The sequence below is a fragment of the Lissotriton helveticus genome, chromosome 3_1 (genome assembly GCF_964261635.1).
Source record: "Lissotriton helveticus chromosome 3_1, aLisHel1.1, whole genome shotgun sequence".
NCBI classification, from domain to species: domain Eukaryota; kingdom Metazoa; phylum Chordata; class Amphibia; order Caudata; family Salamandridae; genus Lissotriton; species Lissotriton helveticus.
In genome coordinates, this window is record NC_136061.1 from 1,535,298,515 (window position 1) to 1,535,311,483 (window position 12,969).

Sequence of the window (12,969 nt, forward strand, 5' to 3'; positions counted from 1 at the left end):
TGTCTTGCGTTAGTTTTATCGCCTATCCAAACGGTTGGGCGCCATGTAGTGTAGTTCCTATTATCCCAATAGGCTCTGCTCATTGGAATAATATCTTCAATAGTATAGACCTAGGGCAGAGGTTAACTAGGTCTTCTACCGACGATATTAGACTTAAAGGTTTGTGTTTGCCAGCTAGCTCAGAGTTCACTAGAAACTTTCTCAAATAGACAAGGAGGATTTTAACCTCCCTGGATAGACAAGAAGGGATTTAGTTTCTGACAACCATAGAACATGACAACTTTGCTCTCCCCTAATCAAGAGTGTATCTCTAGAGTCGTGTGAAAACAATAGACAACTTATTTTACTCAGTCAGTACGTGCATTCTTAGTTTCACCAGTTTGTAGAGAAATAAGAGATGGGCGTGGTTCAATAAAAGATGTTATTTATTGATCAGTCTCTTTTCTCATACAAGAGAAATGAATCGCTATTATTGCAATACTTGTAGTTAAGTAAAGTGCATACAGTAGAGACAGAATTATAAAATAATACTGTAAAAGCATTGATATGGTTTCTGAGCCATATGATACTTTAAAATGGATAAAATAGATACATACATATATACATTTGACTAATCGTACTCAACTGGTGCTTCTAACCACGCCTACCCCAATGTACCTGACCTAAGCCTAATACGTGGGCGGGAGTAGATAAGTAGCAGTTTAAGTTAAGTTTGTTTTGCCAAGGGACTGATTCGAGAATTCTCTGCAAGGGGTTATTCAGTTCTGTACCTGAGATCTAGAATGATGGAGGGCTGGTATCTCTTATCCCAGGTCTTGATATTCCAGCTGCCTGCGAGGGCTGCATGGAAGCGCCGGAGCTGGATTTCTCGGCAGGAGAAAGACAGCGTCTCGTTCTCAGTGCGTCAGGAAGGCGGGGCAGCGCCTGTGGGCTTCGCTCTCTGCTGGGCTCCTCAGCACGTCTCGCTGCTCCGATCTCGTCACCACCGCATGTGTTTGCTTAAGGCAATGTCGGTAATATTTATACCTGAAAGGTGCCGAGATTGACGTAAAGATGGACATATATACGTCAATAAGGATGTCATATGAACGGGCTCGTTCGCACATTCTTTTGCTGAAGTTCTCGGTGAAATCAAAACAATGGTTATGGGAATTTCCCAGGTCGCTGTAGGTTTGATTTGTTTTGAGAACTCCGTATGCCTTATCAGGGGCTGGAGGAATATCGCTTGTCTAATTAGATGGCATGCGTTATGACCTAATCAGATAACGCGCTTCTGTGCCGTGGTGTGGCTTAATCAGATAACGGTTCTTGCACCGTTGGATGGCTGCTAGTTAATTATTAACCAAACCAGGGTCAGGAATAGGGGAATCGATACAGTACCTATAGGAATACATCACACCCTGTCACCGCTCCTGCCCTGTCACTGCTCCTGCCCAGTCATAGCTGCTGCCCTGTCACCGCTCCTGCCCTGTCACTGCTCCTGCCCGGTCACTGCTTCTGCTCAGTCACTGCTCCTACTCAGTCAGTGCTCCTTCCCTGTCACCACTCCTGCTCTGTCACCGCTCCTGCCTGCTCACCTTTTCTGCCCGGTCACTGTTCCTGCCCTACCACTGCTCCTGCCCGGTCACCAGACCTGCCCGTCAACTGCTCTGGTTAACCAACCTGATCGTCGACTGCTCTGGTCACTGACCCGTCGACTGCTCCAGTCCTGTCACTTCTCCTGCCCAGTTACTTCTCCTGCCCAGTTACTTCTCCTACCCTATCACTGCTCCTGCTCAGTCACCGCTCCTGCCCTGTCAATGCTCCTGCTCTGTCACCGCTCCTGCCCTGTCACTGCTCCTGCCCAATCACAGCTGCTGCCCTGTCACCGCTCCTTCCCTGTCACTGCTTCTACCCGTTCACTGTTCCTGCCAGTTTACTGCTCCTGCCCATTCACCACTCCTGCCCGGTCACTGCTCCTGCCCTATCACTGCTCCTGCTCGGTCACCGCTCCTGCCCTGTCACTGCTCCTGCCCTGTCACCGCTCCTGCCCTGTCACCGTCCTGTCCAGTCACTGCTCCAATTACTCTTCTAGTTCTAGTTCACGTTCCAGAATAACCTTAGACTTTTGTATCTCTTCTATAGTCTTCGTTATCTCCTTGCAATTATAAGAATTAACTTATTCAGCCGTGCATGCAGATTATTCTAAGATAAATCAAGAATACATGTGATATTAATATTATATCTTTTTACTCTAGCTATCAATCTTATTTTCTATGACTCTTTTATACATACCGAAGTTTTCTTTTTATAATTTCTACTCTTCTCTTTTCTTTTCAGGTAATAGCCACGGAGTTAAGAGATATTACTGTGTAGCAGGGACAGATGATCAACGGAGGAACCGGACACGATAACAGACAGATGGTCAGCTACCCCCCTCTCACCCGCTTCTGTCTCCTCTCATCAGCAGGACAAATCTTATCTCACCAACGAGTGACAAGAAGACACGGATTCCCTATGGAGACACGAAGAGGAAAACAGACACGGTACCTTTAACTGGGGACTCCCGGAGAACGAGACTCCTCCACTCTTGAGCGTCATCACGGCAGGCACGTCAAAAGGAGGAGGAACCAGGAAATGGGGGAACGGCGTTTCCCAGGAGGAAGAAGACAGAGAGTGCGACAGAAGGAGAATCGAGCGACCGAAGAGAGCGGAGGAAGAAGACAGGACGGACCAGGCTCCAGACTACCGAGGCAGTAACATCACGCCAGGAGGCCAACATCCTCACGAGCCACCCCGCCACGCTCCCACGGGAGGACCGTGGCTCGAACAGGTACGGGGCAAAGTTGCGGGTTGGGTGGGTCTGAGTAACCAGTCTGCCTTGCCGAATCCCGCCTGTAAATAGTGTAAAGTACCTGTACAGTCTCCGCACACCCTTTTCCCTATCACGAGCACTTGAGCACAGTAGAGTCAGCTGTGAATAACACTCGAGCACTCGGTTTCCCTCACTCCCCGGTCTCTCGCATTAGCAAGACCCGAACAAACCTCCTAATTTCTGCCCTTGTGTTTTTTTTTCTTGCTTTTTGGTTCGGACTGACCGGAGCGTTTCACCTGGTACCGGACATTTCTCAGTCTGGCGTTTCCGAAGTATAACAAGACGGACCCTGCAGCCTTTGCAAGAGAAAGAATCACCAGCAGAAAAAGAAAAGCTTATCTTAAAATAAAGCCCTCTTTAAAAGCACTTCTCAAAGCTCCTGACTCCATTACTCCTGCGCCAGTCGCCCCTTTAACATACTGGTAAGTATAACTTCCTTCTATGAGTCTTTTCTTCTAGTATATAATATAAGCATTACTCTTTTTCTTGTATTGTAAACCAACATTCAATGATACTTAGCTCAGGAATATTGTGGTTGATGTCTTTTCCGTATGCAACTTTTCTTTCTTATTCACGGAACTCGAATGCTGTTCTCTTTTCATGAACGTCTCAAATAATACTGCGCATGTATTTGTTGAGCCGTTCTTGTCTGTGCAGGTATTCTGGGGCATCGGAGACGCTACTCGAATTCAGGGTAGTGCTTTGAGTTAAGAGTCACTGCGCAGGACAAGAAAAAGCAGTATCTCTTCAAACTGATCTGCGCATGAGTTCCGAGGAGGCAACTACACTTCGACGAAGTAGAGCATCTGAAACCCAAACACTGATTCTTTGTATTGTCCTCGACAACCAATTCACTCGGAAGCAAGGGAAACCCGACGAAACAACGACGAAACCTAACTGACTAACTACAAGGGACGTGGAACTGGAGATGCGTGCTCTGCAGTTTGAATCTCAGGTGAAGTGCGCCAGAGTTCGATTGCGGGCGTTTCTAATAGAACTCTTAGCGCACAAGAAGACTAGAACTGCACCTTTCATGACCGGTCGGCCATCTTGGAGTTTCTCAGTCTCCAAGCGTCCGTCCAGGTAATAGTCTTAACCTTCTGAATGTTTAGTGTCGTCTGTTGTGGATATATCAGACAGATTGAATGGCTTTGACCCTTGGAAGTCCTGACAGTACCCCCTCGCAAAGAAGGCTCTTCCGGTCTGGGTTTTCTTGGAAATTTTCGGTGGAAGGCCTCCACTAAACGAGGAGCATGTAAATCAGAATTTAACTCCCAAGATCGTTGCTCTGGACCATAACCTTTCCAGTCAATCAAGTAGTAGAGCTTTACCTTACGTTTTGTAGAGTCTAGTATTCCTTTAACTTCAAATTCTTCTCCGGAGTCTAATTGTACAGTTTTAGGAGGAAGTGTTACTCTTAAGCCTGATGCAACTATCTTTAACAGAGAGACATGAAAAACTGGGTGAATCTTCATTCTTTTTGGTAATTTTAAATGATAAGTCACTGGGTTTATTATTTTCTCAATTTGATAAGGACCTAGGTTGAAATTTGCAAACTCCTTTTGACCTAAGGTTTTTGGTGTTTAACCACACTTGGGGCCAGATGTAGGTGGCCGTTTCAGGCCATTTACCGACCGGTAACGGCCGATTTCAGCCGTTACCGACCGGTAAATGGGTTTTCGGTATGTAGGGGCAATTTTTTACAGATTCGGTAAATTTACCGATTCGGTAAATTTACCGAATCTGTAAAATACCGAATCGGTATTTTTACCGATTCGGTAAATCTGAGATGTAGGTGGGACTCTTCTGAGTCCCAAAAGCCTTACCGAATCGGTATTTTACCATCAAATCCAATTTGATGGTAAAATACCGATTCCGGTGTGCATGCACATGTGTGCATGCACACCTATGCCATATGACAGGCAGACCTGCCCTTAGGGCATGTATGCCTGCCACATGGCACCGAGCCTGTTTTGGGGGGCCAGAGGGTGTCAAAGTGACACCCCCAGCACCCTTGTGAAAATCGGTATTTACCGATTCGGTAAATACCGAATCGGTAATGCCCATTCATTCCTATGGGCTTCAAAGCCCATAGGAATAAATGGGCATTGCCGAGTCGGTATTTACCGAATCGGTAAATACCGAATTGTTCCGATTCGGTATTCCAGCACATCTGGAATACCTACATATCCACCCCTCAGATTTACCGATTCTTAATTACCGAATCGATAAAATTCGGTAATTTTCGGTAATTAAGAATCGGTAAATCTATTCTACCTACATCTGGCCCTTGGTCACCAATTTGCAAGGTTGGACCTTCTTTTCTTTTTCTATCTGCATATTTCTGATAACTCTCCTTAGCCTTAATCAGATTTTCAGTGGCTGTCTGATGGCTGCATGTCAAATTTCTAATCAAGTCTTGAACTGCTGGGACTGAGATCTCTCTATCGCTCGTAGTGGAATCAGGGTGCCTTCCGTAATTTAAATAGAAAGGTGAAAATCCTGTAGAGACATTTTTTGCGTTATTATAAGCAAATTCAGCTGCCCAAATGTACTCTGGCCAGTTCCTTCTTGATCTAGCAGATATAATCGTAAGTACTGTTCTAATTCTTGGTTCACTCTCTCTGTCTGCCCTTCTGTCTCTGGATGAAAGCTAGTGGAGTATATAGTTTCTATTCCTAACCCTTCCATAAATACCTTCCAAAAATGAGATAGAAACTGGGAACCCCTATCTGAGACTATTACTCTAGGTATGCCATGGGTCCTTACAATGTGTTAAAGAGTGTAGCTAATTCTTGGGCAGTTGGGGTTTTCTTCAGGGCAACAGAATGAGCCATCTTAGTGAAGGCATCTACAAACACCAATATTGTGTTGGAACCCTTGACCCAAAGGCAAGTCCACTATTAGGTCCATAGTGACTGTATGCCACGGATGTGGGGGGGGGTGGGCATTGGTTGTAACAACCCTTCAGGGGATTGTCTCTCCGATTTTCGCCGAGCACATACCTCACATGTCCTCATGTAGGAATCTATGTCTTTAGACATTTGTGGCCACCAAAATTCTCTCTTCACCAATTCCTCAGTTTTTTGGATTCCCTTGTGACCTGCCAACTTGCTGTCATGTTTTTCTTTTAGGGCCAGTTGTTGAATTTCTTGATTTGGTAGGTACAATTTTCCAGCGTGGAATGGCAAGCCATGTTGAATTTCTCTTCCTGTCTCTTGTTTCATCCATTCTTCCATCTCTTCTGATGACATGGTTTTCATTATTTTTCCTCTATTGTCTCTTGAGTCATAACAGCCACTATTTTATCTTCAGGAATTATTGTTTGAGGCTCTTGATGTTTTTCCATCTTTTCTGTGTCCAGTCTAGATGGGGCAACAGCCTTTCCATTCTTTGTCCCTGGTCTATAAGTGATCACAAAATCGTAATCTGCAAAATATAGCGACCACCTAAGTTGGCGCGGTGTAAGGATCATAGCTGACTTCAGAAATTTCAGGTTCCGATGGTCGGTGAACACTGTCACAGTATGTCTAGCTCCCATTAAGTAGTGCCTCCATTCTTTAAATGCCTCTTTGACAGCTAATAATTCCTTTTCCGTGATAGTGTAATTGATTTCGGCTGGAGTTCATTTTCTGGACCTATAAGCCACTGGATGGAGTTGTCCTGTTCTTTGTTTCTTTGTGAAAGAACCCCACCAATTGCCAAGTCCGAGGCATTAGTCTCCAGAAAAAAAGGTTCTGTGGGATCAGCATGCAACAAAACAGGTGCTGTGGTAAACTCTTGTTTCAGTTGTCGAAAGGCCTTCTCAGCTTCTTCTGTCCAATTAAAAGGAACATTCTTCTCAAGGAGTCGGGTGAGGGGTATGAGTTTGTGTGAAAATTCACTTACAAATCTTCTAAAGAAATTGGCAAAGCCTATGAAGCTTTGTAACTCTTTGACGTTCTTTGGGGATTTCCAATACAAAACAGCCATCACCTTTTATTATCCATCGTTATTCCAGATGGTGTAAGAACAAATCCAAGGAACTCCACTTCCTTAGTATTGAATTCACATTTTTTATAATTTTTACGTACAGGTTGTTTTCTCTTAGTCTCTGTAATACGTTCCTTACCTGGTCCGGATGATTTTGAGTAGATCATGATGTTGTCAATGTACACTATAACAGATTGGTCTATGTAATCTCTCAGCACATTATTTATAAAATGCTGGAAGGCAACCGGAGCATTAGATAATCCGTAAGGCATTACTCAGTATTCATATAATCCCAAATATGTTCTGAAGGCTGTCTTCCACTCGTCACCCTCCTTAACTCTAATCAAGTGGTAGGCACCACGAAGATCCAGTTTAGTGTATATTTGTGCTTCTTTCACTTGGTCTAAGAGTACTGAAATGAGTGATAGAGGATATCTATTCTTGATCATGACCTTATTTGTTGCTCGATAGTCGATACACATCCTGAGCTCGCCTCCCTTCTTTGGGACGCTCCTGCCCTGTCACTGCTCCTGCCCGGTCACTGCTCCTGCTCAGACACTGCTCCTGCTCAGTCAGTGCTCCTGCCCTGTCACCGCTCCTGCTCAGTCACTGCTCCTGCCCTGTCACCGCTCCTGCCTGCTCACTGCTCCTGCCTGCTCATCGCTCCTGCACGGTCATTACTCCTGCCCTATCACTGCTCCTGCCCTGTCACTGCTCCTGCCCTGTCACCGTCCTGTCCGGTCACTGCTCCTGTCCCATCACTGCTCCTGCCCGGTCACCACTCTTGCCCGGTCACCACTCCTGCTCGGTCACCACTCCTGCCCGGTCACCGCTCCTGCCCGGTCACCGTTCCTGCCCTGTCACCGCTCCTGCTCAGTCACCGCTCCTACCCAGTCACTGCTCCTGCCCAGTCACTGCTCCTGCCTGGTCACTGCTCCTGCCCGGTCACTGCTCTTGCTTAGTTACCGCTCCTGCCCGATCACCGCTCCTGCCCTGTCACTGCTCTTGCTTAGTCACCGCTCCTGCCCGGTCACCGCTCTTGCCCGGTCACCACTCCTGCTTGGTCACCGCTCCTGCTTAGTCACCGCTCCTGCCCGGTCCCCGCTCCTGCTCGGTCACCGCTCCTGCCCGGTCACTGCTCCTTCCCTGTCACCGCTCCTGCCCTGTCACTGCTCCTGCCCGGTTACTGCTCCTGCTCAGTCACTGCTCCTGCTCAGTCAGTGCTCCTGCCCTGCCACTGCTCCTGCTCAGTCACTGCTCCTGCCCTGTCACTGCTCCTGCCTGCTCACTGCTCCTGCACGGTCACTACTCCTGCACTATCACTGCTCCTGCCCTGTCACTGCTTCTACCCTGTCACCGTCCTGTCCAGTCACTGCTCCTGCCCCATCACTGCTCCTGCCCGGTCACCGCTCCTGCTCGGTCACCACTCCTGCCCGGTCACCGCTCCTGCCCGGTCACCGTTCCTGCCCTGTCACCGCTCCTGCTCAGTCACCGCTTCTGCCCAGTCACTGCTCCTGCCCAGTCACCGCTCCTGCCTGGTCACGGCTCCTACCCGGTCACTGCTCTTGCTTAGTTACCGCTCCTGCCCGGTCACCGCCCCTGCTCCGTCACCGCTCCTGCCCCGTCACTGCTCTTGCTTAGTCACCGCTCCTGCCCGGTCACCGCTCCTGCCCGGTCACAGCTCCTGCTTGGTCACCGCTCCTGTTCGGTCACCGCTCCTGCCCGGTACCCGTGCCTGCTCGGTCACCGCTCCTGCCCGGTCACTGCTCTTGCTTAGTCCCTGCTCCTTCCCTGTCACCGCTCCTGCTCGGTCACCACTCCTTCTCGGTCACCGCTCCTGCCCGGTCACCGCTCTTGCTCGGTCACCGCTCCTGCTCGGTCATCGCTCCTGCCCGGTCACTGCTCCTGCCCGGTCACCGCTACTGCTCGATCACTGCTCCTGCCCGGTCACCGCTCCTGCTCGGTCACTGCGCCTGCCCGGTCACTGCTCTTGCTTAGTCACTGCTCCTACACTCTCACTGCTCCTGCCTGCTCACCTCTCCTGCCTCCTCACCTCTCTTGCCCGGTCACAGCTCCTGCCAAGTTTCTGAATTTTCATCTTGGTTTCCGTTTTAGCCCCGTGATGCTCCTTGGAGTGACAGTTTTGTGCTATTTAAATGGACCATTACAATAAATTACATCACTATCACCGCTCCTGCCCGGTCACCGTTCCTGCCCTGTCACCGCTCCTGCCCGGTCACTGATCCTGCCCGGTAACCGCTCCTGCCCGGTTACCGCTCCTGCTCAGTCACCGCTCCTGCCCGGTCACCGCTCCTGCCCGGTCACCGCTCCTGCCCTGTCACCGCTCCTGCCCGGTCACTGCTCCTGCCCGGTAACCGCTCCTGCCCGGTTACCGCTCCTGCTCAGTCACTGCTCCTGCTCGGTCACCGCTCCTGTCCTGTCACTGCTCCTGCTTAGTCACTGCTCCTGCTCCTGCTCAGTCACTGCTCTTGGTTAGTCACTGCTCCTGCCCGGTCACCGCTCCTGCATGGTCACTGCTCTTGCTTAGTCACCGCACTTGCCCGGTCACCGCTCCTGCCAGGTCACTGCTCCTGCCTGGTCACCGCTCCTGCTCAGTCACCGCTCCTGCCCGGTCACCGGTTCTGCCCGGTCACCGCTCCTACTTAATCACCGGTCCTGCCCGGTGACTGCGTCTGCCCCATCACTGCTCCTGCCTGGTCACTGCTCCTGCCCAGTCACCACTCCGGCCTTGTCACTGCTCCTGCCCGGTCATCGCTCCTGCTCAGTTACTGCACCTGCTCAGTCACTGCTTCTGCCCGGTCACTGCTCTTGCTTAGTCACTGCTCCTGCCCAGTCACTGCTCTTGCTTAGTCACCGCTCCTGCCCAGTCACTACTCTTGCTTAGTCACTGCTCCTGCCCTGTCACCACTCCTGCCCAGTCACTGCCTTGCCCAGTCAGTGCTCCTGCTCAGTCACCGCTCCTGCCCAATCACCGCTTCTGCTTCGTCACTGCTCCTGCTCAGTCACTGCTCCTGCTCAGTCACCACTCCTGCCCGGTCACCGCTCCTGCTTAGTCACTGCTGCTGCTCAGTCACTGCTCCTGCCTGGTCACTGCTCCTGCCCAGGCACTGCTCCTGCCCGGTCACTGCTCCTGCCCGGTCACCGCTCCTGCCCGGTCACCGCTCCTGCTCAGTCACTGCTCCTACCCAGTCACCGCTCCTGCCCGGTCACCTCTCCTGCTCAGTTACCGCTCCTGCCTGGTCACCGCTCCTGCCCAGTCACCGCTTGTGCTTATTCACTGCTCTTGCTTAGTCACTGCTCCTACCAGTCACCTCTCCTGCCCAGTCACTATTCCTGCTTAGTCACTGCTCCTGCTCAGTCACCGCTTTTTCCCAGTCACCGCTCCTGCTTAGTCACTGCTCCTGCTCAGTCACCGCTCCTGCCCGTTCACTGCTCCTGCTTAGTCACTGCTCCTGCTCAGTCACCGCTCCTGCCCGGTAACCACTCCTGCTTAGTCGCTGCTCCAACTCAGTCATTGTTCCTGCTCAGTCACCGCTCCTGCCCGGTCACTGCTCCTGCATAGTCAGTGCTCCTGCTCAGTCACTGCTCCTGCCCGGTCACTGCTCCTGCCCAGTCACTGCTCCTGCCCGGTCACCGCTCCTGCCCGTTCACCGCTCCTGCTCAGTCAGTGCTTCTACCCAGTCACCGCTCCTGCCCGGTCACTGCTCCTGCTCATTCACCGCTCCTGCCCGGTCACCGCTCCTGCCCGGTCACCTCTCCTGCTTAGTCACTGCTCCTGCTTAGTCACTGTTCCTGCTCAGTCACCGCTCCTGCTCAGTTACCGCTCCTGCTCAGTCACTGCTCCTGCCCGGTCACTGCTCCTGCTTAGTCACTGCTCCTGCTCAGTCACTGCTAATGCCCGGTCACTGCTCCTGCTTAGTCACTGCTCCTGCTCAGTCACTGCTCCTGCCCAGTCACTGCTCTTGCCCGGTCACTGCTCCTGCCCGGCCACTGCTCCTGCGTGGTCATCGCTCCTGCTCAGTCACTGCTTCTACCTAGTCACCGCTGCTGCCCGGTCACTGCTTTTGATCAGTCACCGCTCCTGCCCGGTCACCACTCCAGCCCGGTCACTGCTCCTGTCTGGTCACCGCTCCTGCTTAGTCACTGCTCCTGCTCAGTCACTGCTCCTGCCTGGTTACTGCTCTTGCCCGGTCACTGCTCCTGCCCGGTCACTGCTCCTGCCTGGTCATCGCTCCTGCTCAGTCACTGCTTCTACCTAGTCACCGCTCCTGCCCGGTCACCTCTCCTGCACTGTCACTGCTCCTGCCCAGTCACCACTCCTGCCCGGACACCGCTCCTACCCGGTCTTTGCTGCTGCCCGGTCACCGCTCCTGCCCTGTCACCGCTCCAGCCCGGTTCCCGCTCCTGGCCGTTCACTGCTCTTGCTTAGTCACTGCTCCTGCCCGGTCACCGCTCCTGCCCAGTCACTGTTCTTGCCTAGTCACTGCTCCTGCCCTGTCACTGCTCCTGCCCAGTCACTGCTCTTGCTTAGTCACTGCTCCTGCTCAGTCACCGCTCTTGCCCGATCACTGCTCCTGCTTCATCACTGCTCCTGCTCAGTTACTGCTCCTGCCCAGTCACTGCTCCTGCCCGGTCACTGCTCCTGCTTAGTCAGTGCTCCTGCTCAGTCACTGCTCCTGCCCGGTCACCGCTCCTGCCCAGTCACCGCTCCTGCTCAGTCACTGCTCCTACATAGTCACCGCTCCTTACCGGTCACTGCTCCTGCTCAGTCACCGCTCCTGCCCGGTCACCGCTCCTGCCCGGTCACCCCTCCTGCTTAGTCACTGTTCTTGCTTAGTCACCGCTCCTGCCCGTTTACCGCTCCTGCCCAGTCACCGCTCCTACTTAGTCACTGCTCCTGCTCAGTCACCGCTCCTGCCCGGTCACCGCTTCTGCCCAGTCACCGCTCCTACCCGTTCACCGCTCCTGCTTAGTCACTGCTCCTGCTCAGTCATCGCTCCTGCCCGGTCACTGCTCTTGCTTAGACACTGCTCCTGCTCAGTCACCGCTCCTGCTCTGTCACTGCTCTTGCCCGGTCACTGCTCCTGCTTAGTCACTGCTCCTGCTCAGTCTCTGCTCCTGCCCGGTCACTGCTCCTGCCCGGTCACCGCTCCTTCCCCGTCACCACTCCTACTCAGTCACTGCTTCTACCCAGTCACAGTTCCTGCCCGGTCACCGCTCCTGTCCGGTCACCGCTCCTGCTTAGTCAATGCTCCTGCTCAGTCACTGCTCCTGCTCAGTCACTGCTCCTGCCCGGTCACTGCTCGGGCTATACTTAATACTTTAGGGAAACAAATACGAACTGAAAAAGTGAAGTGATCCAATAGTAACATGCAGATTTATTTTGTCAGCACTGGGGCAAACGAGATTTGCTTTGCTCGGATGTGGGTGCTATAGTGATATTTAGGGTACTGTGATATATTTTTTTAAATCTTTTTTAATTAACAAAGTAAAATAAAAGCATCAGGTGACATGCATTGGTTTCACAGTGGTCAAGTATACAGTACCATACTACAGAATAAAACTTTAAAATAAGATTCCGTGATCATGGGGAATCTAACGCACTAACACTTCTTCAACAGCTGGCGGAGTACATATATCCCCCCTGTAGCCATTCCAAGCACCCCACACCTCCCCCCATTTCCCGGGGCACCCCCTGGCAACGTACACTGACCTCTCCCTTAACATGCACCAATCTAGATCTTCCATCCACTTCCTAATCTGAGGCACCTGACTGGCACCCCACAGCTGAGTGATGTTACGCTTGGCAATCATACACGCCAGGGTCACCCATTGTTTCCCATGTGAGGTCAGGTCTGTAGGTTCCCAGACATTCAGAACACATCGCCGGAGCTCCAGCCCCAACTCCAACCTCATTACCTCACGGATCTTATCATGGATTTTGACCCAGTAGTCATGTATTTCTACGCAGTGCCACAAAATGTGCATGAACGTCCCGTCTCCCCACATCCCCTCCGACACTCCCCACTATCTGCCAAACCCATCCGCACCAGCCGGGGTCCCGTGGTGTAAGACGGGTGGAGAATCTTCAGTTGCACCAACCTAAGCCTCATTCGAATGGC